The sequence below is a fragment of the Acomys minous genome, assembly GCF_964271855.1.
Source record: "Acomys minous genome assembly, chromosome: 7".
Classification (NCBI taxonomy): Eukaryota; Metazoa; Chordata; class Mammalia; order Rodentia; family Muridae; genus Acomys; species Acomys minous.
The window spans coordinates 18,788,447-18,814,667 of NC_140488.1; positions in this window are offsets into that span (position 1 = coordinate 18,788,447).

Sequence of the window (26,221 nt, forward strand, 5' to 3'; positions counted from 1 at the left end):
TTCAACAAGTATCTACAGAGAGACCAATCAGAAATCTGTACCCCCAGAGAACGTTTCTCCATGTTCCTTATATTGCATGTGTATTAATTGTACACGATAACAATGAGCAATGGGATTTTTCTTTTAAAGATGTAGTTAAAATTCATTTTTCCCAATGTTAACTTTCTGAAAAAGAATTTGGAAAAATGCACCAACTTTTATTCTTAGGAGACAACTCTCTACGTGTGCTTTCACGGACAGTTTTGAATTGCTCACACCTACCTTGTTGCTTGACAGGCAAAACCAGTAAGCACCGGGCACTTCGTGGTTCTTATTGCACTTCACATGTAGACTAATGTCTAACAGAATTCTCTGCAATGAGGGAAATGACTTTAATTTTTGCTATGCAATAGGACAGCTGTAGGAGCATTTTTTATACAAGAATATATCATGTATGTTGAGGGCCAACAAGATGGTTTAGCAGAAAATGGTGCTTACCGCACAACCCTTGTAACCTAAGTACAAGCTTCCAAATCCAGTTAATGGTAGAAGAGACAACTAACTCAACACCCATATCATAACACACACACACACACACACACACACGCACACACACACACACCATGCACGCGCGCACACACACACACCATGCGCACACACAATAACCAATTACTTTTACAATAATGTAAACTGAACATATTCTTCCAGTGCGCCCTTGCTCTTTGTTTTGAGTCTTGTCCCTCCTTCTATTAGTTCCTTCTCTTCCTCTTGAACATTTTACTTCTATTTTCATGTGATACATGCACATATGACTATGTATTTAGATGAAACTCAGAATCCATGAATAAGGTTAAACATGCAATATTTGCTGTTTTGAACTTGATTTATTAAAGACTATTACCTCAAGTTGTATCCTAATTCTCGGAAAGGCATAATTTCATTCTTCTTTATGGCTGAATAAAACTCTATTGTGTATACATACCACATTTTCTTTATCTATTACTCCATGAATGAAGGACTAGTGAAAGGGTGGTTCCGTAACATGGCCATTGTGGATGGTGCTGTAATAAACATTGATGTGCAGCCATTTCTGTGAGCCTTAGAGTCTTAGGCTTAGAGTCTTTTCCTCCATGTGTAGTTGTTTGGTTTGGGACTTAGTTGTTATTTGAAGTGCTTGTGATTAAACCTTGCTTCTTAGACATACTACTAACCTACACCTCTATACCCCCTTTTCCCTCTGTTTTTCATCTGATGGCTTCTCTTTCCTCCTGGAACCAGGAATTTTTGCTCTCTATGATAGCCTTTTCATTCATGGGAAAACTCTAAACATAAAGTGAACACTTGCCCTTCAAGTAGACTCATTCATGATTGACACTTGCCACATGTAACAATCCAAACTTCCATTTACCTGTTTCTATATGTATGCACATAAACAAATGCACACATACTGTTACTGTTAGTACCATTTTCGCTGATCCATTGAGAGTAAAGTTGCAGATATCCTGAATGTCTTTTTCTGGATATGTTCATGAAAACCTCTTCAGAACAAAAAAATAGCGAGAAAAAAATCAATCTCACAAAATGAAAGGGCATAAGACATACAATACTACCTACTATACAATCCACATTCAAATTTTACCAGTGATATTCTTTATAGCAAATTTCTTTAAGTCCATGATCAATATTGTTTAGTTCTTTTGTCTGCCCTAGGTTAGTTGATTTTGGTCACCTTGTTTCTGCTACCCTACCTGACCTCTATTTTTAAGAATAAGGCCATGATTCATTTGTTGGAGACAGTCCAAACTGGTATGGCAAAAAATTCCAAGAATAAGTCTATACACTCTAAAGGGTCATTTTTCTGCAGAAGTTTGTAATAATGTACTTGGTAGACAGGGCAGAGCTGGTGACAGATTTGCTTAAAGGGAACTGATGAGCCAGTGAGTAAAAGTGTCACACAAGCCTAAAGACCTGTGGTCGGTTTTTGGACTTGATAATAGAAGCAGATAATGGACTCCCAAAATTGTCTTTAGCTTTCTACATGCATGCCATGGAACACATGCCTTTCCCTCCAACACAAACAGATGATGATGATGATGATGATGACAACAATAACAATGATAATTCTTTTTTTAAAGAGGAAAGTTTGATAATTTTATTGTATATTTATTTATAACTTTTTCATTTACAACTTTAACATTTTAAGTAAGTCTTAAAATTTCAAGTAAAATCTAATTACATCAGTTCCTCAATTCCCTGCCCTTCCCCATGTGGCTACTGACTCTCTCTCTAATTGATAGCCTCTTTTAAATAAATTATTATTGTTGCATATATATTTGTTTATCTATCTGTAACCACATAAATAAATAAATTCACCCTTGTGAGTTCAATTGGTGTTGCTTGTGTGAATATGGTTTCAGGATGACCACCTGGTGCTGGATAACCAGTTAGGAAATTCGTTCCTGGGAGAAGCTATCTCCCCCTCCCTGTGGTCATTAGTTGCCTGTAGTTCTCTGTGTGGGATTGAGGCCCCTTGAGGAATCCACTTCTTGGTGTGTCCACTGATATTGTCTTTGTTCAAGCAACTGTATTGTTGAGATCTGTTTTATTATACAAACTTGGCTTTGTGAAAGTATGGAAATACATAACTCTAAGGAGTATATCTATTAGATATTTCTTAATTTAAATAATGAGCCAATGCTCATAGTGACTGTGAAGTCTATCAATAGCATCCAGTCCTCAAGCTGAGCCTTAAGTGGGCTGAGCCACTGTGTCTACCCTAAGTTGGAAATTTATAGCAGTGTCCAGCAGTACTATGCAGGATTATTCCTCCAGATTGTGTAGGGGTATGGAGAATGACATCAGCTGGTTGAAAGTCTTTGGCCAGGCATTCTCTTGGAGAGGAGGTGATTATTATTATGCTGTGCTTTAAGTACGAGACTTTAACATCTCAATAACCGCCAAAGGAAAAATCTTTAAAATAACGTTATTGACTTGGAAGGATATATTTTTATACATTACATGTATATAAAATGTATATAATGACATGTATCAAACTGGTTGCAGTATTCTGGTTTCTGTGTTGTGTTTTTGTTTCTTAAGCAGGGTCTCTCTATATAGCCCTGGCTACCCTGGAACTCACTCTATAAACCAGGCTAGCTTGGAAGTCATAGAAATCATCTGCCTCTACCTCCTCAGTGTTGAGATGAAAGGTATGCATTTCCACCTTCAGCGGAGGGGACACTTTTTAAAGCAGCCATGGCATATCACGTGGACAGCAGGTGCTAATGGGAGCTAGAACAACTTCACCAAGAATGTTACATTTACAACTAGACCTCTCCAGTCTCAAATACTGAACATTTTTTAGAGGCATTTCCCACTTAACAACCTCAAACAGAAGTCCCAAGTTCCACACTCTGAAAACTTTATTCCTTTGTCAGTCATCTTCATCTTGGAAGACATAATTTTCATCTACCCACTAAGGTTCAAAACCCAGGAAAACCCTTCTACTCCCAGAGCCTAAAGTACCATGCACATGCTCATTGTAATGAAATTCCTACCTTTAATTGAAAGGAAACCTAGTCATAACATGTCACAGCACCCTAGCAAATACTGGAGAGTGTGATTGCTGAGTCATGTGGTAATTTCTTGTTTAGATTTTTTGACAAACTGTCAGAGCGGTTCCTCCATCAGCTATATGATTTTACATCCCCTCCAACAAGGTACTGGTGCTTTCATTTCGCCGCATCTTTTCTATCCCTTTTCTATTGTCTCTTTTCAGTTCTAGCAATCCAAGTGGGTGTAAGCAGTGTGTTATTGTGGTTTGGTTTACATTTCCTTGATGAGAAGTGCCTGGGCATTTTTCCATGTGTTTACTATCCATTTGTACATCTTTTAAACTCTCTGACAAGGTTCCATCGAAATGCTGTTCATAAATGGTACATTTATCCAAACAATTGAACTATCATGAGTGATATCAAACTATTAGCTGAATAACAGGTTTTCTTTGACTCAAGCCAGATTTTTCCACTGAAATCCCTTTTCTCTTCCAAAATTCAACACAAAATAGTACACTGCTCTTAACTGTCATGTATCCATATCTCTCTCCAGCCTACAATCGCTTCTTTGTTTTCAGAACTTGAGCAGTCTACATATGGGGGAGGGTACCAATTTGAGTTTGTCTGGAGTTTTCTCATGATAATATGAGGTTACAGAGTTTTTGAAGAATACTGCTGTTAGGAAATGCATTTCTTATGGCATGTCAAGGACTGCCTATTACCGAGTCTGAACAATAGTCATATTGCTCTTTGTTACTTAGCAATTTTTTTTCTAGTATGAAGTCTCATTTTCTCCCTTTCCATATTTATTCACTAGACACAAGTTGCCAAGTTCAAGCTATATACATGGGAATTTGGATTAAGCTGTATTTGGAGAAGGAAGAATTTATACTTATTAATTGGAATTGTTACTTTCACTGGCTATTATTATCTCAAGAAGATATGTCACTTCTGCACTATTTATTAATTTAATCCTGTCTCTCTCAGTGGACTTATGGGTAGCATCATTTGTCTTGCTGCTTAATATGTTCTAACCTTGGCCATGGGAAACCCTTTCAGGGTGGCTTCTCTGTCCTTTAATCTCTCCCACCCACGCACCTTCCTTTAGTCTTCCTTTCCTTCCTATCTCTTTGTCATTTTTAAAGCACATTTTAACACCATCTTATATTTTCCTACCTTAGCTATACCACCAGCCATTTCTCCAAGGGCTATTTTTACTGGAGAACAATATTTAGAAAAGAAGATTTAGACACCACAGATGCCAATGGTTCTTAGATTCCCAACTTCTAAGCTGTTTCAGTGGTCATAACAAGGGCATATTCATATATGTAGTAAACTAAGTGTTATACATAGCTATCTGTCCGTATTTATCCTTTTGTATTTACATTATATTGATATGCATATACATTCACATATAAACATGAACTTATAGTTTCTGACTCTAATGAAGCAAAATTTATTTTAGCATCTTTTCATTTTTAATCTATAAACTTCTCTGACTTTTATTACTTATATTTACATTCTTATTTACATTATTTAATCTCTAAATACATGCAATGTCATTTGAGAATTGTTCATATGTCTCAGTGAGAATATGATTTAATAAGTAGAAAGGAATGTTCATGTGCAGGCCATTTGACTCAGCTTTTCAATACTCAGAGACACACTGTTTTCCAATAGATGTCAACTCCTTTTTCTTCTGTTCTTTGAGATCACTGCACATGCTTATAATTGCAAAACATGTCTTTGCACCACAGTTTGTGAAGTCTGCATTCTGGGATCCTTGGACATTCAAGATGACTTTAAACAATTAATTTCTTCAGCAACTTATATTCACAGCAAAATGAACAGAAGTATAGATTTCCCTCCCCCTACTCCTCTTCACTACATGATAGTCTCTCCATTCATATTGCTACCAGAGTGTTATGCTTATTATAATTGAAATTTTTTCCTCAATACATGATTGTTTATTGTTTGGATTGGAGTGTGCTTTTGTTTTTTAAACTGCATGGCTTTGCAGAAACATGGAGCCTATCCGCCACTGAAGCATAACAGTCTTTTCAGAGCTGAAATATCTTCCTATGTTCTACTTATCTATCCTCTCCACTTCAACTGTAGATAACCACTGATCCTTTTATCAGTTGCATAGTTTCTACTTTTCCGTATATTATGTTCTCAGAATTACATAAGATGTAGCCTTTTGTGTTAATGTATTTCATTTACCCATATAAAAGCCTATCTCAGAAGGAAAGGTGGGGGGAAGAAGGAAAATTTCACACATAACATTTATAGAAAAATGAATAAAACTGCAAATTATTGTGTTAAATGGGGTATGCCAGACTCAGAAAGACAAACACTGCAAGTTTTTCTCTCATATGTAGAAGCTATATCTAAATAAAATTGTGTGCATCTGTGTGAGTATGTTTATATATGAGTGTGTATGTGTTTATACATGTGTACATGTATATATATATATATGTGTGTGTGTGTGTGTGTGTTTGTTTGTGTGTATGTGTGTGAGTTTGTGCATGTGTTTGAGTGTGTGTGTGTGTGTGTCTGTGAAGGTGTGTCAGTCTGTATGCTTGTGAGTGTGTGTGGGAGTGTGTATGTATGTATGTGTGATTGTGCATGTGTGTGAGTGTGTGTGTAGGTTATAAAACTAGAATGTGGATTATGAGAAGGAAGGAATAAATCAAGGGATGGAGTATTTTTCCCCTTTAGAAAACTTCACTTTTCCTTTCAAAACCTTCAGCTGATTAGATGATGTTCACCTTGGTTATAAAGGTGAATAGTTTATAGTCAACTGTTGTAGGTTAAATACCTCTACCAAAAACCCTTTACTGAAATACCTGGATACCGGTACAACTGTATAATTGGGTACTATAGTCAAGCCAAGTTGACACAATTTATTTTTGCCAGTCATATATTGAAGTAGCCCTTGCCAACTTGGTTTGTTTGCTTGAAACAATATCACATGCATCTCAGGCTGGCCTTGCAAGGAGGATGACCTTGAAAATCTACTCCTTCTACCTCTACCTTCCAAGTGCTGGAATTTCACAGCACAATTGGCTGGAGAAGTTCTAGGGATCAGTCTTAGTCTATGCATACTGGACATTGCTCTACTACCTAAGCTGCATCTCCTGAAGATATGCTATCTGTTATAGTAGATCTCTCATAGAACGCAGTAGGGAACTACCTTAGTATGGTGCAGTCACATTGTGACATACTCTAACAGCAATAAAAATTAACTATCATTCTCACCAATCTCATAGATGAATACCATACCAAAATAAATCCCCCATGAATAATCTGTAGTGACGGATTGCAAAAGACTACACTTATGTATGCAACACCTGCATTTATGTTAAATGCAGACCACAGTTTTACCCAGAAGAGTAGTGGTTGGAAGGGAACAGAGCATTCTATTTTGCAGCTATTCCTTGAGTTCCACATTTGTAACTTTCATTTTTGCATAAGTGTGATACTGCAATCAAAAGTGCAAAAATTTGGGAGACTGAGGCAGAAAGTTTACTGTGATTTCAAGACTACCCTGGGCTAAGTAGTAAGAGCTTGTCTCAAACAAAACAAAAGTCCCTCAAGAGTTAGAAAACCTGGATTTATATCTTAGCATTGTCACTTATTGATCTATTTGTGTGGTCTCAACAGCTATGCTGACCTCTCTTCAGTGCTAGCCTTCTCATCCCTAAAGTCACATGTTTTACAGATGCCCCAAGATTGATCTCTAGCACTTCAGAGACCAATTGTGATGGAGCACACCAGTAATCCCAGCACTTGGAAAGAAGGAATAGATGCTCAAGGTCATCCTCAGTTACAGAGTGAACTCAAGGCCTGCCTGAGAGTATCTCAGGCAAACAAACAAGCAATGTGGTTCACAAGGGTGTTCTGAGGATTAATTATATATGTAAAAATAGATATTAATTCATAAAAGCATATATATATATATGATTTCAATATACATATGAGCTTTTTTCTCCCTTAAATTTTTTTAGATTATCTCACACATGTTTACCTTTATTGAAGTACTACACAATATATGCAGGTATAAAAACACTATATTTTATGCCATAAATGTACAACTTTTATGATTTGAAATGTAAGTCTTGTGAAACCTCAGCAAATGCATACAGTGAGAGTGGTGTGGGTCTTGACAGAATCCAGTAAAAAAGAAAAGATTTTTATTTCTGTCTAGAGAGTCTTGGCACAAGGACAAAAACAACTCTCAGAAAATAACATGAGAAGTGATTACAGTCTCTAGGGGGTATAATTAATAAAAAAAGAATACAAATTAAATGCAAGTAACTGTGACAAAAAGTGTGATTTGATATGGGCCGTTCTCTAGCAGCTAGCATGCATCTCTGTCCTTTAACCAGATGTTGCTGCTGCTACTGCTACTGCTTCTCCCCCTCCCCCTCCCTTCACATCTCTCCTGTCCTTCCTATCCCTCCTTCTCCTCTCCGCTACCCTCTTACCCTCTCGTTTCTTTTTGAGACAAAGCCTCTCTGCAACCCAGCCGTCCTGAAAGTCATCAGGGAGCCAAGGCTGACCAAGGCACTCTCCTTGCCTCAGCAGGAGGAAATACTGGCTTTTAATCCAATTTTTCCCTATACACAACCCTATGATAAAAGTTTACTCTCTGAATTCAGTCTGGTAAAACCTAATAAGAATAACTAATAATATATCACAACAATGATAACAATATAGTGTAGCAAAACTGCTAGCATTTTAGTGTTTTTTAATGTCTCCTTTTCAGCTTCTTTTATTATGTGACCCACTCAATATTCTTGCAATGAATTCCTTTTGGCATTAAACAAAACTAGCTGTTGCCACTTGTAACCAAAAACAGCTAAATGTCCTATTAGGCATTTTTCAAAATCAAATCTAGTTTTAAACAAACAAACAAACAAGCAAGCAAGCAAGAAAATGAGAAAAACCTAAAGATTGGAGGATTTCTTTAAAATAGTTAAAACTTGCACACATTAAAATACTAGGAAATAGCTTTCTTCCTCCTCCAGCAGAGCTAGATACCCAAAGAAAAGAAGGCCAAGGGGAAGAAAGTAGCCCTGGATTCCACTGTCATGAAGAAACAGGAGGCCAAAAAGGTGGTCAATCCTTTGTTTGAGAAAAACCTAAGAACTTAGGCATTGGACAGGACATCCAGTCCAGAAGAGATCTCACTTCATCAAATGGCCTTGCTACGTCGGGCTGCAGCTGCAAAGGGCCATCCTCTATAAGCAGCTCAACGCACCTCCTGCCATTAACCAAGTCCCCCAGGCCCCGACCAGCAAACAGCTACCCAGCTGCTTAAACTTGCCCACACATATGAGCCAGAGACAAAAGAAGCAGCCAAGGCTGCTTGCCCATGCTGACACAAAAGATGCTGGCAAAGGGAAACGTCCTAACTAAGAGACTACCTGTCCCTTCAGCAGGGGTCAATATGGTCACTGCCCTGGAGAACAAGAAGAATCAGCTGGTAGTGATTGCCCGCGATATAGATAGACTCCATTGAATCTTTCTGCCTGCAGAAAGGGAAACGCCAGGCTAGGACGGCTGGTCCACAAGAAGACTTACACCATTGTTGCCTTCACACAGGTTAACTCAGAAGATATGGATGCTCTGGCTAAGCTGGTGGAAGCTATCAGGACCAATTACAATGACAGATACGATAAGACCCACTTCCACAGGGGAGGCAATATATGCTGGGTCCTAAATCTGTGGCTCACGCTGCTAAGCTGGAAAAGCCAAAGGTCAAAGAACTCACCACTAAATTAGGTACTTCCTGGGTTAAATTTACACTGCTAAGTTTTCTGTACATAAATATAATTACATTTTTTTAAATACTGAGAAATGTGGGGCAGGGGAAATAGCTCAATGGGGAAAGTGCTTATTATGCAAAGATGAGAACATGAGTTTAGATTCACAACAGCCAACTAAAGGGCCAGTTACAGCAGAGCAGCTATAATTCCAGAGCTGAGCAAGTGGAGATACGATACCTTCTTGGGCTTTCTGGCCAGCTACTCTGGTGAAATTGGTAAGCTCCAGGTTTTCGGAAAGATTTGTCTCAAAAAATAAAGGGTAGAGAGTAATAGAGGAGAATACTCCTGAGTCAATTCCTTGACTCCACATACAAATGTCGCCTCCCTCCTCCCCAACACACACAGAGGGAGAGAGAGGTATGGGGTGGGGTAGGGGAAGAACACAGCAGTACTGGGAAATAAAATAAGACACCTTTCACAGTCAGACAGGAATCTCCTGTGGTATCTCCCAAAGGCAACTTGCTAGTCTGAGAACAATTCTAGAACATGTTCCTCCATGCATATGAAATTCAAAGCATTTTTATGTCTACATTATTTTTACTATTCTAGGCTTTAAAATGTCCAAACCCTTGGATATCATTAGAAGATGGAACATATGGTTTTCCTCAGTTTCACAAAGAACAAGAGATAATGAAGCACCACCCATACCTATAAGGACCAGAAATAGTTGGCTCACCTACAGTCAAAAGTCTTTCAATAGAAAGGTGTTCAAGTCTGAATTCAGTTCCAAAGTGTTCTAAGATATCCACCAGAAATACACTTAAAGACCTCTAAAAGTAAAGAAATTATATTCTAGGCTCCCAACAGCTAATGCTGGGGCCATAAAACGAAACACAATTACCCATAATCTTGACTACTAGTTGATTGCCTACTGTGTGCAGAGCACATGTGTGGTTTTTGTTTTGTTGGGCCTTTGTTTGCTTTTCTTTTGAGATGAGGACTCACCATGTAGCCAAGGCTGGCCTTTTGATCCTATTACTTCAGCCTCCGGTGATCTGGGAGCGTAGGTGAGTGCCGCCATGTCTGGCTACATTTGATCTTTAAAAAAAAATTCTTCTGACAGCCTTGTAAAATAGAGTGTTTGAAGTGAAATCTGTGCTGTGGCTTCCTGAAATTTTTCCTCATTCCTTACAAGACTTGGTAATCAGCCGAGGGTTCCAACAGCAGACAAATGAATAAAGTTCGCTATACAGATGCGATGAAATAATATTCAGCCACAAAAAGAAAATGCAGCTCGTCATTTACAATAAAATATAACACAAAATAAGGCAGACATGGAAAGACAACTAGTGCATGCTCTCAGTTACATGTGGACGCTGTGTAAAAGAAGGTGCAAGGGTGACCACTGCTGTGAAAGAGAGTAGAAGAGCCTATAGATGGAGGATCAGTAGTGAGCACCGAACACAGTTCTATATATGAAAAAAAGGCTACATTCTAGAACTCTACAACACTGGGGGTGACTATAGCTCATCTTAACTTACTAGATAATTTAGGAAGACATAGAAGAGTTTTTAGTATTAAATACAAGAGTGTTATAAATATATAAGGAGGTGGAAATGCTAATTAACCTGATTTGGTCATTATACAGTGTATACCTCCATCAAATTATCACAATATGTATAAGTCCTCTGTGCCAAATCAAATAAATAATGTATAGTCATTAATGGTTTTCAGTGGTCACAATTCAGTACACAGCTTCATGCAGTGCTAAGCCCATCACAGTAACTACAATGACCATTTTTCGATGTAGCTTAAAGCTGAGCTGTTTACTATGCAAAGACAGCATTCGAGTCTGCCAGGTTGGCCACAGGAGGTGCAGACTCACTTTCCTGGCAGCAGAGATCTTGCAACCAGCACATGTGGTGTTTGTCCAATTCCAGAATACTGAATGGTTGCCAAGGCTCCAGGTTCATGAATGTTCCCAGATGAACTTGCATTAAGATTTTTTATTCTAACACTATGCTTATCTATTACATTACTGATACCACTATAATTATTTACTTTTCTAACCTCATTAATGTATACAAACTTGTCTCATTTCTAAGACGGCTGTCAGAAATTGGTCTACTTTCCTAGTCAAAGAAACAACTTTTGTATTTAATGATCACATCATGTCTTCAGCATCATTAACTGTTTCCTTCTGTTAGCACTATATTTGTTTTGTTCATTTGTTATTACTCAATCTTTTGTTCTTATTCTAACATCGTTTCCTTTTTGTTCCCCCCCCCCCTTTTTTTTTCTTTCTTTAGAGGCACCATACCTGTACTCAAACTCTCTTGTCAGCCAAGCTGGTCTAGAATGCACGGTCCTCAGGCCTCAGCCTCCCGAGTGCTCAGATTATAGGCACAAGCCATCAATTTTCCTAAGTTGGATTCTCAGTGCATGAATCTTTTATTCATTTCCACATTACATAAACATTTATGGCTATGAATTTCCCTTCAAGGTGTCATATTAACTACATTCACAACTTTTGCATATTATTTCTATTGTGATTCATCTCTATTTTCTTTATTTTACCATTTAATGCTACCAAGATGTCATTGTATATAGTACTTTTTAAGAGAAAATAAATCATATTGTCTTACATCTTCTCAGTTCATATTTAAGGTCACTGGGCTTTGAATCAATCAATTTAATTATATGCTTTTGTTTCTTATCTTGAAAATCTTTAGTCCTAATGACACTAGCTCATTAACATACTCAAAATTTTTCAAGTAACAACATTATTATTACTGCCAACAAATAAACTACTCACTGAAGTCTAATGCTGATTTCTTGTTCTCTTGATGTCTGGGATAATGTTCTTCTTTGCATGTATAATCAAGAATACATTTTGATGTCACATAGAATAATTTCCTCCTGTGTGTTTATACTATATAGTTAGGATTCCCTTCATACTAATAGTCAAAATTGACTGAATAAAATCTAATTTGTTCAGTGGCTTTTCTCTCTTTGTAAAAGATGATTTGTGGGACATTTAATCCCTATTAATTTTTCAAACTCTTCTTTAAAGCTTTTTTTTTTACTTTTATCGAATGTCTATGATTTACACATCATGCACCAAAATCCCTCTCCTCCCCGCAGTAAAATAAAACAAACAGACAAACAAAAAATTTTGCCACAGAAGCTGTAGTGTATCACAGAATAAAGCCTTTTGTCCACATATCATTGCTATGAGTCATGGATCTACTTGGAGGCCTACGCTATTGTTACCGGATCCTCACTGGGACTGCTGTCAGATATGCCATTGTTGCTGTGTGTGAAGGAGTTTCTTTATTTTTATTTATTTATTTATTTTACTTGGTAACTAATTTTTAAATTTTATTTTATTAATTTATTCTTATTACATCTCAATGGTTATCCCATCCCTTGTATCCTCCCATTCCTCCCTCTCTCTCATTTTCCTCTTACTCCCCTCCCCTATGACTGTGACTGAGGGGGACCTCCTTCCCCTGTATATGCTCATAGGGTAACAAGTCTCTTCTTGGTAACCTGCTGTCCTTCCTCTGAGTGCCACCAGGTCTCCCCATCCAGGGGACGTGGTCAAAGGTGAGGCACCAGAGTATGTATGAAAGTCATACCCCCTCTCCACTCAACTGTGGAGAATGTCCTGACCATTGGCTAGATCTGGGTAGGGGTTTGAAGTTTACGGCCTGTATTGTCCTTGGCTGGTGCCTTAGTTTGAGCGGGACCCCTGGGCCCAAATTTGCCTATCATAATGTTCTACTTGTAGGTTTCTAGGACCCTCTGGATCCTTCTACTTTGCTATTCTCCCATGCTTCTCTCATCTAGAGTCCCAATAGGATGTCCTTCCCTCTGTCCCAGTTTCCTGGTAAGTGAAGATTTCCATGGGACATGCCCCTTGGGCTAGTATGCAGATATAAGTGAGTTTCCTTTTTCTAGTTAATTAATTAATTTGTTAATTAATTCATATTACATTTAAATTGTTATCCCATCCCTTCTATCCTCCCATTCCTCCCTTCCTCCTACTTTCACCTTACACCACTCCCCTATGACTATGACTGAGAGAGACCTCCTCCCCCTGTATATGATCATAGGGTATAAAGTCTCTTCTTGGTAGTCTGCTATCTTTCCTCTGCGTGCCACTAGGCCTCCCCATCCAGGGGACGTGGTCATATATGGGGCAACAGAGTTCATGTGAAAGTCAGTCCCCACTTTGAAGGAGTTTCTTTCTTTTTTTTTTTATTAATTTATTCTTGTTACATCTCAATGGTTATCCCATCCCTTGTATCCTCCCATTCTTCCCTCCCTCCCATTTTCCCCTTATTCCCCTCCCCTATGACTGTTCCTGAGGGGGATTACCTCCCCCTGTATATGCTCATAGGGTATCAAGTCTCTTCTTGGTAACCTGCTGTCCTTCCTCTGAGTGACACCAGGTCTCCCCCTCCAGGGGACATGGTCAAATGTGAGGCACCAGAGTACGTGAGAAAGTCATATCCCACTCTCCACTCAACTGTGGAGAATGTTCTGACCATTGGCTAGATCTGGGTAGGGGTTTAAAGTTTACCACCTGTATTGTCCTTGGCTGGTGCCTTAGTTTGAGTGGGACCCCTGGGGAGTTTCTTAATCTTTGAATCTGCATGTCTGGCTCCTTCATGTGTTCCAGCAGGTCATACATAGGGTAGATGTTGGGGTGAGGTTCACTCAGAGCCCTGGATCAGGGCCTGCTCCCTTGTCCTCAGTGCAGGGCCTATTCTTTAGCTCCCATGTCATCATGGCAGGGTCGGCTCACCAGCTCCTGTGTCCTAAGGGCAGGGCCGGCTCACCTGCTCTCATGTCCTCAAGGCAGGGCCGGCTCTCCAGGGGTCCCTGGGAGCTCACCTGAGCCTGGTCCCATGGTCCAGCGGCAGGAGGGCATGGACGATCCACATGCCAGGATTTTTTTCTCGGAAACACCAGCACTGTGTTTTGGAACTCTCAGTATGGTTCTTTGGTGGCTGTGCAGTCACTGCTGTTCCAAAGATCAAATACAGTGTGCAATTGACGACACCATCTTGTATAATATTGGCTTGGGTGTTTCTAATACGTTGGCTAAGTGTTTCTTCCCAATCAGGCCGCTCTCGAGGGTGAAAATTTCTGTGTATCTCTGGAACACAATCATCCTCCTCAGAATGCATTGAGAACCTCATTTTTCGAACCCCTTGCCTGGGCCCGCCACATGGCATATATGTTGTTGTTGTTGTTGTTTTTAATAGCATCTGTATGTTTTCTTTGTCTTTGGCTCTTCTTTTTTCTGTTTGTTTGTTTTGTCCTATTCTGATTGTTTGTTCTTATTTTATTGTTATTATTATTTAAATCCCTGTTTGTATCCTAATGAGAGAGAGAGAAAGAATGTAGATTTGGGTGGGTGGGGAAGTGGGGAGGAGCTGGGAGAAGCTGGAGAAGGAAAAAATCATAATGAGAACATACTGTAAGCAAAAATAATTTAATTACAGCTCATTTAATGTGGTGGCACCTTTAAGGGATTTGTGTAACCTTGTCACCAGCACAGCCTGGCCTACATGTAAGCATGTCTACGGGACCAGCAGCTAGCATTGCTTTTGGCACCACCTCCTACTGTGCGGATGTCTTCCAGCATGGAAAGGTGTAGATAATTGCCAATGACCAAGGTAACTGAACCACACCAAGATATGTTGCTTTTACAGACTAAGAATAATTAACTTAGGATGTTGTGAAGAATCAGGATTTGATGAACCCACATCAAGACAGTTTTTGATGCCAAACATTCAGTTAGGTGTAGGCTTGACAATGTCGTTGTTCAGTGTGATATCAAGCACTGGCTCTTCATGGTGGTGAATAATGCAAGCACACCCAAGTTCCAAGTAGAATAAAAAGGAGAAATAAAAGGGTTCTTCCTAGAAGAGGTATCCTCTATGGTTCTGAAAAAGATGAAGGAAATTGGAGAAGACTATCCTGGGAAGACTGTTACCAATGACTGTCAGCAGTAAGCAATAAAGAATGCTGGAACGATTGCTGGCTTCAATGTACTTAAAATTATCAATGAACCTGCTGCTGCTATGGTTATGGTTGGAGATGAAAGGAGTGTGCTGATTTTTTATTAGAAGGGGTAATACTTTTGATGTGTCAATCCTCACTATTGAGGATGGAATTTTTTAGGTTTACTCTACAACTGGAGATACTCACTGGCTAGAGAAGACTGACTGAATAGTCAACCATTTTATTGCTGAGTTTAAATGCAAGCACAAGAGGGACATCAGTGAAAACAAGAGAGATGTCCACTATTTGCATTGCTTATAAATGAGCTAAATATACCCTCTCCTCCAGCACCTAGGCAGTGTTGAGATTGATTCTCCCTTATGACTGAATCGACTTCTATACCTTTGTTACCTATGCTCAATTTGAAGAAGTGAATGCTGACTTGTGTAGTGGATGTAAACATGTTTTCGTTTTGATCCCAAGTATGGTATGTGAAACAGACTTGTGAGAAAACAGGTGATGTTTGTCCACTAAAAGTAGAACCGCCTCTTGTAGGGGCTTGGCCTTTGCCAACTGATAAACATTCTAATACCAACTCCATATGTCCCAAAACAAGAGGTTGAGGAATTTCGGTTTTGGCATCACTTTCTATTGCTTGGTTGTTCTTTTCTCTGCTTCGAGAAGTTCCTAGAAAGAAATGCTCCAGAGACAATTTCAAGGTTCCAGGGCTCTGGCTGCTGCTCTGGATTCTGGCTGCTGTGGTTTCACACACCTTTGCTGAATTACTCCTTTGTTGTTTTATGGGTCTGCTGAAATCCTGACTATGAAGAGTAGAATCACTCCAAGGAACTGAGTCTAAAAATGTCTACTTCTTCTGTTCCGATTAATGTCGTCTCTCTCCTACCTAGGGCAGGTAGTTTGGAATGGGCATATAAGCATTAAAGAACCCTAAATAAAATAGGTTTGAAAAAAATTCAAAGCCTACAGTCCTGTTCTGTAACACTCTGAACCCTTGAAAAGGTGCTTGGAGATCTCAAACTAGACAAGTCATGGATCCATGATATTATCCTGGTGGGTGTTTCTACCAGGAATGCCAAGACTCAGAAGCTTCTCCAAGATTTCTTTAGTAGAAAAGAACCGACTGCCAACATTAAGCACTATGAAGCTGTTGCTTGTGATCTAGCTGACCAGGGGTCCATTCTGTCTGCAAACAAGTTGGAGAATGTTAAGGATTTGCTGCTCTTGGATGTCATCAAGCACAATGCTATCATTCATATCAAGCAGACAAATTGTCACCTCCTACTCTGACAACCAGCTGTATGTGCTTTTTCAGGTATATAAAGAGGAAAGGGCCATGACTAAAGTTAACAACCTGCTTGGAAAGTTTGAACTCATAGATATAGCTCCAGCATCCCATGGCATTCCTCAGATTGATGTCACTTTTGCAGTTGATGTCAGTGGCATGTTCAGTTTTTCTGCTATCTAAAAGAGGACCAAAAAAGAGACCAAAACCACCATCACTGATGGATGACAAGGGATGCTTGTCAAAGGAGAATATTGAGTTCATAGTTTACGAAGCTCCGAAGTATAAAGCTGAAGATGAGAAGGAGAGAGATGAGGCATCACCCAAGAATGCACAGGAGCCCCCTACACAGATGTAGCCAATGGGTAGCTTGGTCTTCATGTGGGTCCCCTAGTAAGGGGAGCTGGAGCCGTCTCTGACATGGACTCTGTTGCCTGCTTTTTGAAATAAATTTTTATTTCAGTGTGTGTGTGTGTGTGTGTGTGTGTGTGTGTGTGTGTGGAGAGAGAGAGAGAAAGAGAGAGAGAGAGAGAGAGAGAGAGAGAGAGAGAGAGAGAGAGAGAGGGAGGGAGAGGGAGAGGGAGAGGGAGAGGGAGAGGGAGAGGGAGAGAGGTATGCATGTACAATAGTGGGTGTATGGAAAACAGAACACCTTTTGGGAATCAATTCTCTTTCAACCATGGGTTTCAGGGCCCAAACTCAGATGGATGGTTTGTGCAGCAAATTTTTTTTACCTGCTAAACTATCTTCTTAGTCCTATATTAGTGGGTTTGATGCCTGCCATGGATATAATATGAGAGGCTGCCTCAAAAAAAAAAAAAGGGAAAGATATTTAATTGAAAGAAAGGGAGGAAGAAAACAGAGGTCAGGGGGGAGGGAAGATAAGAAGCAAGGAAGGAAACCAATACACAAGCTTTTGCTGTGGCCACTGACACTGAGGTTAAAGGGCTCATTGTTGCTAAGTCCTTTGGGTGACTAGAGATAGGATAAAATAAAACAAAACTTTCTTAAAAATTAAGTTTAAGGGTCAGCAGGATAGCTTACTGCGTAAAAGCACTTGCTGCCATGCTTGGCAGGCTGAGTGCAATCCCTGGGACCACATAGTGGAGGGAAATGACCCCTAATGACTATCTTCTGGCCTCAAGGCATGCTCCTTGCCTGCAAATGAATACACAAAATAAATATACAAATAAATACATCATAAATTGAAATTAAAATGTGATTTTCCATATCTTTTTACTGAATGTTAAAAAGTATTTAAAATATTTACATGTTCTAAAAGTTGGTTTTTTAAAAGATGTATTTATTTATTAATATACAATGTTTTGCTTGCATGTATGCCTGCACACCAGAAGAGGGCATCAGAACACATTATAGATGGTTGTGAGCCACCATGTAGCTGCTGGGAATTGAACTCAGGACCTTTGGAAGAGCAGCAGTACTCTTAACCTCTGAACCATCTCCTTGCCCAAAAGTTGAGATTTTTAAAAAGCTATCAGATAATTTATTTTTCTATGCATGTACTATATATATTCTTTCTGTGCTAGTTTTTGTAGGCACACACACACAACACACACACACACACACACACACACATACACACACACACTTCTTTTCTCTTGTATCTTATACATAGAGTGGCATGCTATTTGAACTGTTTTCATTAAGTATACTATATCAGATTGTAAAATATACTTCATTCTTTAATACAACTATTTGTGCTACATGCTTTAAAATTCTTTATATACTTCATAGTACCTTAGCACCTAGCCAGGTTGATAATGTGATAAATTATAAATATTTTAAGATTAGCTAAACACAAAAAATAATGGTATATCAGTAATGCTGCATGATAAAAACCAACATACAAAAATCAATACTATTTTATATATCAATAATGAGTTTGAAGAGAAGAAATTTTAAAAAGCAATTTCATTCATAATAGCTAGTAACTGCCTAGGAACAAATTTGACCAAGGAAGTCAATGATTTCTTGTGATGAAAGTTATAAAACATTAATGAAAGAAATTCAATATGATACACAAACTAATGAATAGACAGCCCATGTTCTTGTATTGGAGGAATTCATGTTGCCAAAATAGCCACACTACAAATTAAATGCAATTCTTGTCAATATAATAATGACGTTCTTTATAGAACTACAACAAACGGTAGGCAGTGATGGAACCAAAAATCCTGAATCATGGATGTTGGAGGAGAAGATACAAGCACTACTTTATTAAAGCAGCACAGCCCCTAGTTGTCCTCTCAGTATTTGTCCTGGTACCCACACGTAAGTATAGCCCTCACTCCTCATCAAGGAAACCTCTCTTTCTAATAAGCAGACACCATTACAGAAAGCCACAGTGAATCAAAATGCAGAGTTGCGGATCTCAATTGCAAAGAATACATCTGTAATACAACCCCACAGCTATGGCTTAAGAAACATTTCAGAAAAAAAAAGAGTAGAAAGACTGCAAGAGCCAAAGGCTCAGGGAGTTGACTGTGAGATTGTGCCTTCTAGTAATGTCAGAAGCTAGATCCATAAAGCCTTGCCGACATGACGTCCTAAACACAAGAGGAACAAAGACGACAACCATAGATATGCCAAATAGAATGGGGAGGAGATCAGGAGACCTCAACCCTACATGAAGAACTACAGGCAGCTAATGAATGCTGAGAGCAGGACAAATAGTCTCCCCTAGAGAAGAGTGCATCACTTGGTTACCCAATACTAAATGGTCAACCCTGAAAACATAGATACAAAGAATATTATACAGACTTGGCAGGTGAATGCAGGGAGATCAAGGGTTCAAGGTCCTCTTTAACTATATAGAGTTCTAGATTAGCTTGTACCACATTAGACCCCCTCCCAAAATAGTAATGATAGTAATGATAGAAAATACAGTATAACCTGCTAGTATGGTTAGATATACATAAGAACATATTGAAATAAGAATTATTGAATCCATTAAAAATCACTTAGAGTATGGCATGGTTCATTGCAATAATGAGCAAAGCATCTATTCATACACCTATGCCAGAACACGCCTGGGTGTTTCTGTATATCATGAGGGGGCACCCCGAATCCATACTCTTTCCTGGGGAGCTACTGGCAGGTAATGGTTGCTGTGGGAGGGAAGAACATTTCCTTCAGTACTGCAAGTGCAGATGAGTTTATCCCTGCTCCAGCAAATAGCCTCTCACCCGTGCTTAGGTTGGCAACCGTAACTAAGCTCAGTGGACCAAAATAAGTCATGAGAGGAAGGGGAGGCCTAGGTGGGAAGAAGAAAACGGGAGGAGATAAGAAAGGTTAAGTGGGGATTGAATCACAGCCATTGTATTTATATATGAACCCCCCCAATACACAGTCACTTTGAGTGGGAGCCAATACTCTTCCCATAAAAGTTAGGAGTTAAAGGGAGAAAGCAGCAGTCTAAACTAAGGTTTATTGCTAGTCCAGCATCTACTCTGACAGCCCTCAGCCCTAAGGAAGGTTTAGAAGCTGAAAAAAATAAAATAACTGCTATGCCGATATTAAAAGTCATTTTCAGAAATGTCATTATAGCGCTAAAATATTCACCCAGCTGAGAACCTTTTCTTCATAGCAACACAACCAAGATGTGATTTAATAGTAAATACCTTAATATTCCAAAATTCTGTAATGATAGGTCATTTGTTGAGCTCCAATCTTTCCCCCAATTGTGGACATCAGCTCAAATTGTGCCTTTCTTTGGCCTGTAGCTATCTATTATTTTTATATACAAAAGCATATGCGTGGAGTGGGAGGTACTTCTATTGAATATCGAAAGAGCCTAGTTAACATAGAAATCTTAGAGCCAGGTGTGGTGGTTCACACCTGTAATCCCAGCACTCAGGAGGCAGAGGCAGGCAGATCTCTGAGAGTTTGAGGCCAGCCTGGTCTACAAAGTGAGTACAGGACAGCCAGGGCTACACAGAGAAACCCTGTCTTGAAAAACCAAAAAGGATCCCCCCAAAGAAAAACCTCCAAAAAATAAACAAAAAAACCAAAAAACAAAACCATGGAGACATTAGTAGACACTGATAGCCTTTAACTGCCCTCAAGAACTTTGTTCAGGTTTCTATTCATTAGTGAGAGTATTTGAGCCCAACACAACAGTATTGGTATATAGCACCTTGCTTTTCACAGAAGGAACACAACACTCTGATCTATAAGTAGGAGGGGTCCAGTGGCATGAGACACCCTTTGGGGATTCCTTAGCAATGCAGACACTCAGGTGCCACCTCATCCCTGCAGCATCAGAATCTGTGGTTGAACACGGAGCACAGTGAATCCAGCAGTCAAGTAGTATTTGAACAAATCAGCGGATGAACACTGCTCATCCCATTATTTGGCACTGAAGGAGTGTAGGAAAGAAGATAGAAATAGAATCATTGAAGAAGTGAAGGAGGGGAGAAGAAGATAAAGATGGCTGGGTTTGCTGGCACGGAAACTCAGAGAGGTGTCTACAGGCCACAGAAGGGAGAGAGAGATGCTTGAAGAAGGGAGATCCAGATGATATGGTAAGAGTTGAGGGAGTCAGTCAGAACATCTTAGACTCATTCCTGCTGGCGGTGCAATTGGGAGCAAATCAGTGGTCACGGAAGGGGTAGGATGAGTTCCTCCATTAAGAGCAGTAAGCAGAGCAGAGAAAGGTCAGTGCACAGTGCTAAGGTGCTGCATTCTTGCACAGCTGAATCTTCCTCTCACCGTGACTTTCTGCAGCCCCGTACACGCTTGCTGATAAAGACTTTATGTGAACCTTTTCCATCTGACATGCAGTCTTTAATTCCCAGTGGATGTCCTTAAACAACCATGCCAAATAAGTGCTTTGTGCACGAGTGTATGTTGTGGGGCAAGTGAGGGACAGGCAAGTTAGCACTTATCACTGCAGATCTGAGAGGGAGAATGGGCCAGTAAAGAGGGTAAGATGTTCCCCCGAATTGCAACAAGAATAATTCTAACCGTAAGTACCAAATGAGAAGGCACCATGGACATCCCCAAGCACTCCGTGTTACACGTCTTTGTTGACTTTTCGTTCATAAAAGTAAGATAACTAAACTTGAGTTGATAAATCAAAATCTCCTATTTTGTTCATGACCTACAAGGTTGAAGTTACATATAGGGAGAAGGGGAGATGACATAAATTAGGGAAGAGATGTGAGATTAGATGAGGCTTGGAAATGTAGCACTTCCTGAAACAGACCGTACAGATTCTATTCCCCCTTGTAGTCTAGTTGAGGATAGATTTATTTTGTTGCAATTTTACAATAATCTGTATTATCTGAGCCTTTGGCCTCATTCTTCTCCTCCACAGCCCCTTTCAATATATGTTGGAATCACAAGGAGACAGGAAAGCACCTTTCACCTGAATTTTCACTAACCCTATCTTGGCACGAGAAGCCCAGAAGAAATATGAAGCCCACCATTTGTGTACATGAAACAGCATGGCATGTACACAGCTATTTCTTTTAATAAAGAAACAAGTAAATTAGTTTCACAGAGGAATACTAAAATTGGTTTCCTCCCTGCACAAAACCATGCAGATATTTATATATAATTTATCTTTTAAGTTGTCATGTGGCAAAAGACCGCTTGCTGTGCAGCAGACTTCTCTGGCTACTTAGAGAGAATTACGTGATTAAATAGAGACCTGAAAAGTTTTGAACAAGCACTGAAGGAGAAAAGGTTTCCTCTTCAAGCATTAATGAAGGGAGCTCATTCCTCCTCCAACATCAACTTAGCCTTGTGTAGTTTGTTTTCTCGCGGGTTAATCACTGACCAGAGCCACAGTGCGGACCACCAGTTTCCAATAAACCATAAAAGGCCGATCAGCAGCCATTGTGCTTTTCTGTAGGGCTTAGCAGACAGCAGCTGAATAAACCTGTTCAAAGTCAGAACAGTCAAGCAGGAGCGCAGAGGCCCAACTGGTGCCTCTGGTGAATCCTGAAAAGCAAATTAATTTATTAGGACATAATTGATGGCATGTGCAAATACACTAGCCAAAGACTCCCCTGTGCTAATTTTGGCATAATTAAATATGGGGCAGTTAATGAATGGTGTGCTGGGAAAGCAACATTATGATAAATAGCCAATTATTACTTACTTTATTCCATACTTGGTATGTTAGATGCAAGCCAATGTGTCTACTTTTGGACTTCAGAGAAATTCCAGAGGGAAAGAACAGACCTGTCTAACTGTGATTCCTCTGAATTCTGCTTTAAATATAGACAGTTGCAAGTAAAATACACTCAGATTGAGACTTACTTGCAAGTGTGGGAAAGGGAAGACATGAAGTGCATCTATTATATTTCCATGTAAATTTGCACATCCTTTCTTCTTTGGAGAGTCTCACAATCCGTGGGTCTATTAAAAGTACCTGTAAATGTCTGTACGGGGCCTTCCCTTTATGGAAAATCCACCTGCCAAGGTAAGGATGCTGCTGTGTGCCTCAGCCTACCTGGGATATGACAGGACAAACCTAAGCCACCTGTCAATGAGCTTGCTGATGGGCAGGTGAGAACCCTTTGTTTGCCTCCATGCCTCCTGGCCCCCACAGTGCAAGCCAGGATCTGAGACTCAGTAGTCTTTCTAGACTCACAATACTGTAACAACTGATGTTGTCTTCGTCTACTGACTCTGAAGTGAGAAACAAAACAAAAAGAAGGGAATGACATTCCTCAGTAAAAACTAACTTTTCTAATTAGCTTGAGAAATAAAGTTCCAAAGTCATACCATCACTATGCATAGGGAATGGCAAATTCCAAACTGTCATTTTTCTCCAAAGGGTCTACAAAGCGACCCTTAAAGGTGGAAGAACTGATCTCCTCTTAGCTTGTAAAGAAAGGTGGCTTCTCTCATCACAACATCATCATCTGCTAACCCCTGACTCGGGTTGGTGAGGGCCAGATGAATGTTTTCATTTCTTCTGTTGACCACGTGATACTTTTTCAAGTAGCCTGATTGGTGGAGGGTTCTTGGTTCCCGTCCCTTGTCACAGTTATGTTTATTTCTCCAAACCCGTAACCCCTTCCAGCATCTCTTAAGCACTTTCCACCAGTTGTACCCTCAAAGGGCCAGGCCGTTCCAGATCCCTTGCTGCTGGTTAGGCTGAAACATGATGAAGAAGGGCAGAGGAAACAGGAGGCTCACCTCATCTGTTCTGGCCAGTTTCACTCCCCAGCTGACAACAGTGTCATTTCTCTTCTCTACATTTGTGTAGTGTCTGACAGCAAAAGCTGCCAAGCAATTGATGCGCCTAGGTATATCTAGGAGGCACAATGTACCATAGAAAGCAAAACAACAACACGGGAAATGTGGATACAGGATTTCATGCGTGTACATCCTCTATATGTTTCCTTTCAGGTCTTGGTGAGTTGGAGCCAACGTGATGTTTACTACCCTTGCACAACAGGAGACTGTAGATGAACAAAGTTGCTATTTTCAAGGTCTGAGGAATTGCCTTGTGGCAGAGGCCTGACTGTGCTGTTGGCCATCTAAAGCCAGACTGTTATGAAAGATATCTCTCCCCACTCTCCCCCCCCCCCACAAAAAAAGGACAGTTTGGAGAAGGCAAAACAGCATTTGACTCCAACTGGCAGAGGATCAATTTACATTTTCCAAAGTTATCTAGGTCAAAGAATCTAAGGACACATCAAAGGAGAATACCTATGCACCAAATGATGGTCTCTTTCAAAAGACACCTGGTCCTTGGGGACACTTTCTAATGGGGAATATAGAATTGCTAACCTGGGAGAGACAGAAGCTTCACCACAGGCAGATGAGAGACGATTGTAAAAAGAAATGTATATGACTCACCTGTCTCCAACAAACTTGACAGAAGCTCACTACAGTGTGCAAGGCCAAAGAGGAAATGCTGTGAACCATTTGTCTGTGTCATGTTATTAGTATCTTGCCAGGGGCTACTTTATTCTGAGGAATTTTGCAAAGCAGATGCCTTCAACTTGGGTTTTGCACATAGTTTGCTATTTTTGAGCAGTTTATTTCTCTCACCTGCACACCCCATGGGGACACACTGATTGCTTGAATTCTGACATTTGGAGTGGAATTCCATTCATGAAACTTTCTGGCTCTGTGATTCAAACGAAGGCTTCTCTTTCCTCTTTTTGTTCTCACAAGAAAATCAATTCACTTGAAGAGCCTCTTAATCCCATTTTTGCAATCAACAATTGCCACTTGTATATCGCTCTAATAGATTAAGAAGTGGGATGATGCGGTTGTCTGGTCTAATTCAACCCTATTCAGGTAGCTGCAGCCCAAGGCACTTTGTAGTGCCAAGTGCAGAGCTCGACAGGAAGACTTTTGCTATCATAATTTCCTGTGGAGCTATGCACTGCCCCCACTGTGGAGCTATGCACTGCCCCCACTGTGGAGCTATGCACTGCCCCCACTGTGGAGCCTGAATTACTTTGAATTAGGCCCGACAACCACAGAGAGTCGAAATCCAGCAAGCAACAATAACCAACTCTTTGAGCATGACTTGCATGGGTTATTTTTTTCTTTGCATTAGCAAAGAAAGGAGGAATTTCAAAATGCACATCTATTTAAATGACAGCAACCTGCCATAAATCAAGGGTGAAACAAAAGAAGAAACAGTTGAAGTGAGAGAGAAGTTGGAGTGAAGGAAAAATTAATCAAAACAGTTTTCAAAAACTTCATAGTTTGAGCCTGTGAAAATGTTCAGGCCTACACTATCACCATGACAACCCGTAGCAAGCCCATGTCGGATAACCAGATCAGAAAGGGGCTGTTTTGTAAGGATGAAGCCCTCACATATTCATCCGAAGTTCAAGTTTCACTTCTGAATGCCTATTTTTTTTTTCTTTCGCAAAAGTAAGAATGTAGAGACAAAGCTTTCTTTTGGTGCAGATGTAGGCAAATCTTCTTGTAGAATTTTAAATCATCTTACCATGAAGTCCGTTGGAAACCCCAGGCAGGCATCAGCTCAGGTAGGCAGTGTTTGTATGCTAAAGCAACTGCCACAAAGGCTCGGACCCGAGTCGTAAAGGAACAGCTCTCCATTAAATCACCCGAGCAGCTTCCTAGAATCCCAGCTCTTGGAAGCATAAGGCTAAACCGCACTCTGGCGGGAGATGCCTGGTCAGCGAAATGTTCTAGATAAGGAAACTGAGCTCTCTCAGCTCTGTTCCCCTGCAGCCTTTCAACGATTACTGCCATGGCCCCAAAATGAATGAAATCTAAATAAATATAGGTTTCTCTTCTTACGAGTTCCAATCCCTGTTTCTACTCTTTTACCTTTCGGTGTTCCGAAAATAAAGAGAACAAAGAGGGCGTCCCACTGATTCAAACCTAGCAGAACAGCCAGACAACAGAGCACAACTGTTCTCTCATGCATGACTGGGGTGAGGATAAAAGCAGAGAAAGACTTCTGAGAAAAAGCAAGCAACAAAGGAAACAGGAGTGCTGACAAAACTTTTTTTCTTTCTATTGAGGCAAAAGAGAGGGGGAGAGAAGAGGACTGCTTTTAAAAAAGATAGAAGAAGAAAGATTAACAAACAGAAGTAAGGCTTTCACCCCTGTTTTACTTTCAG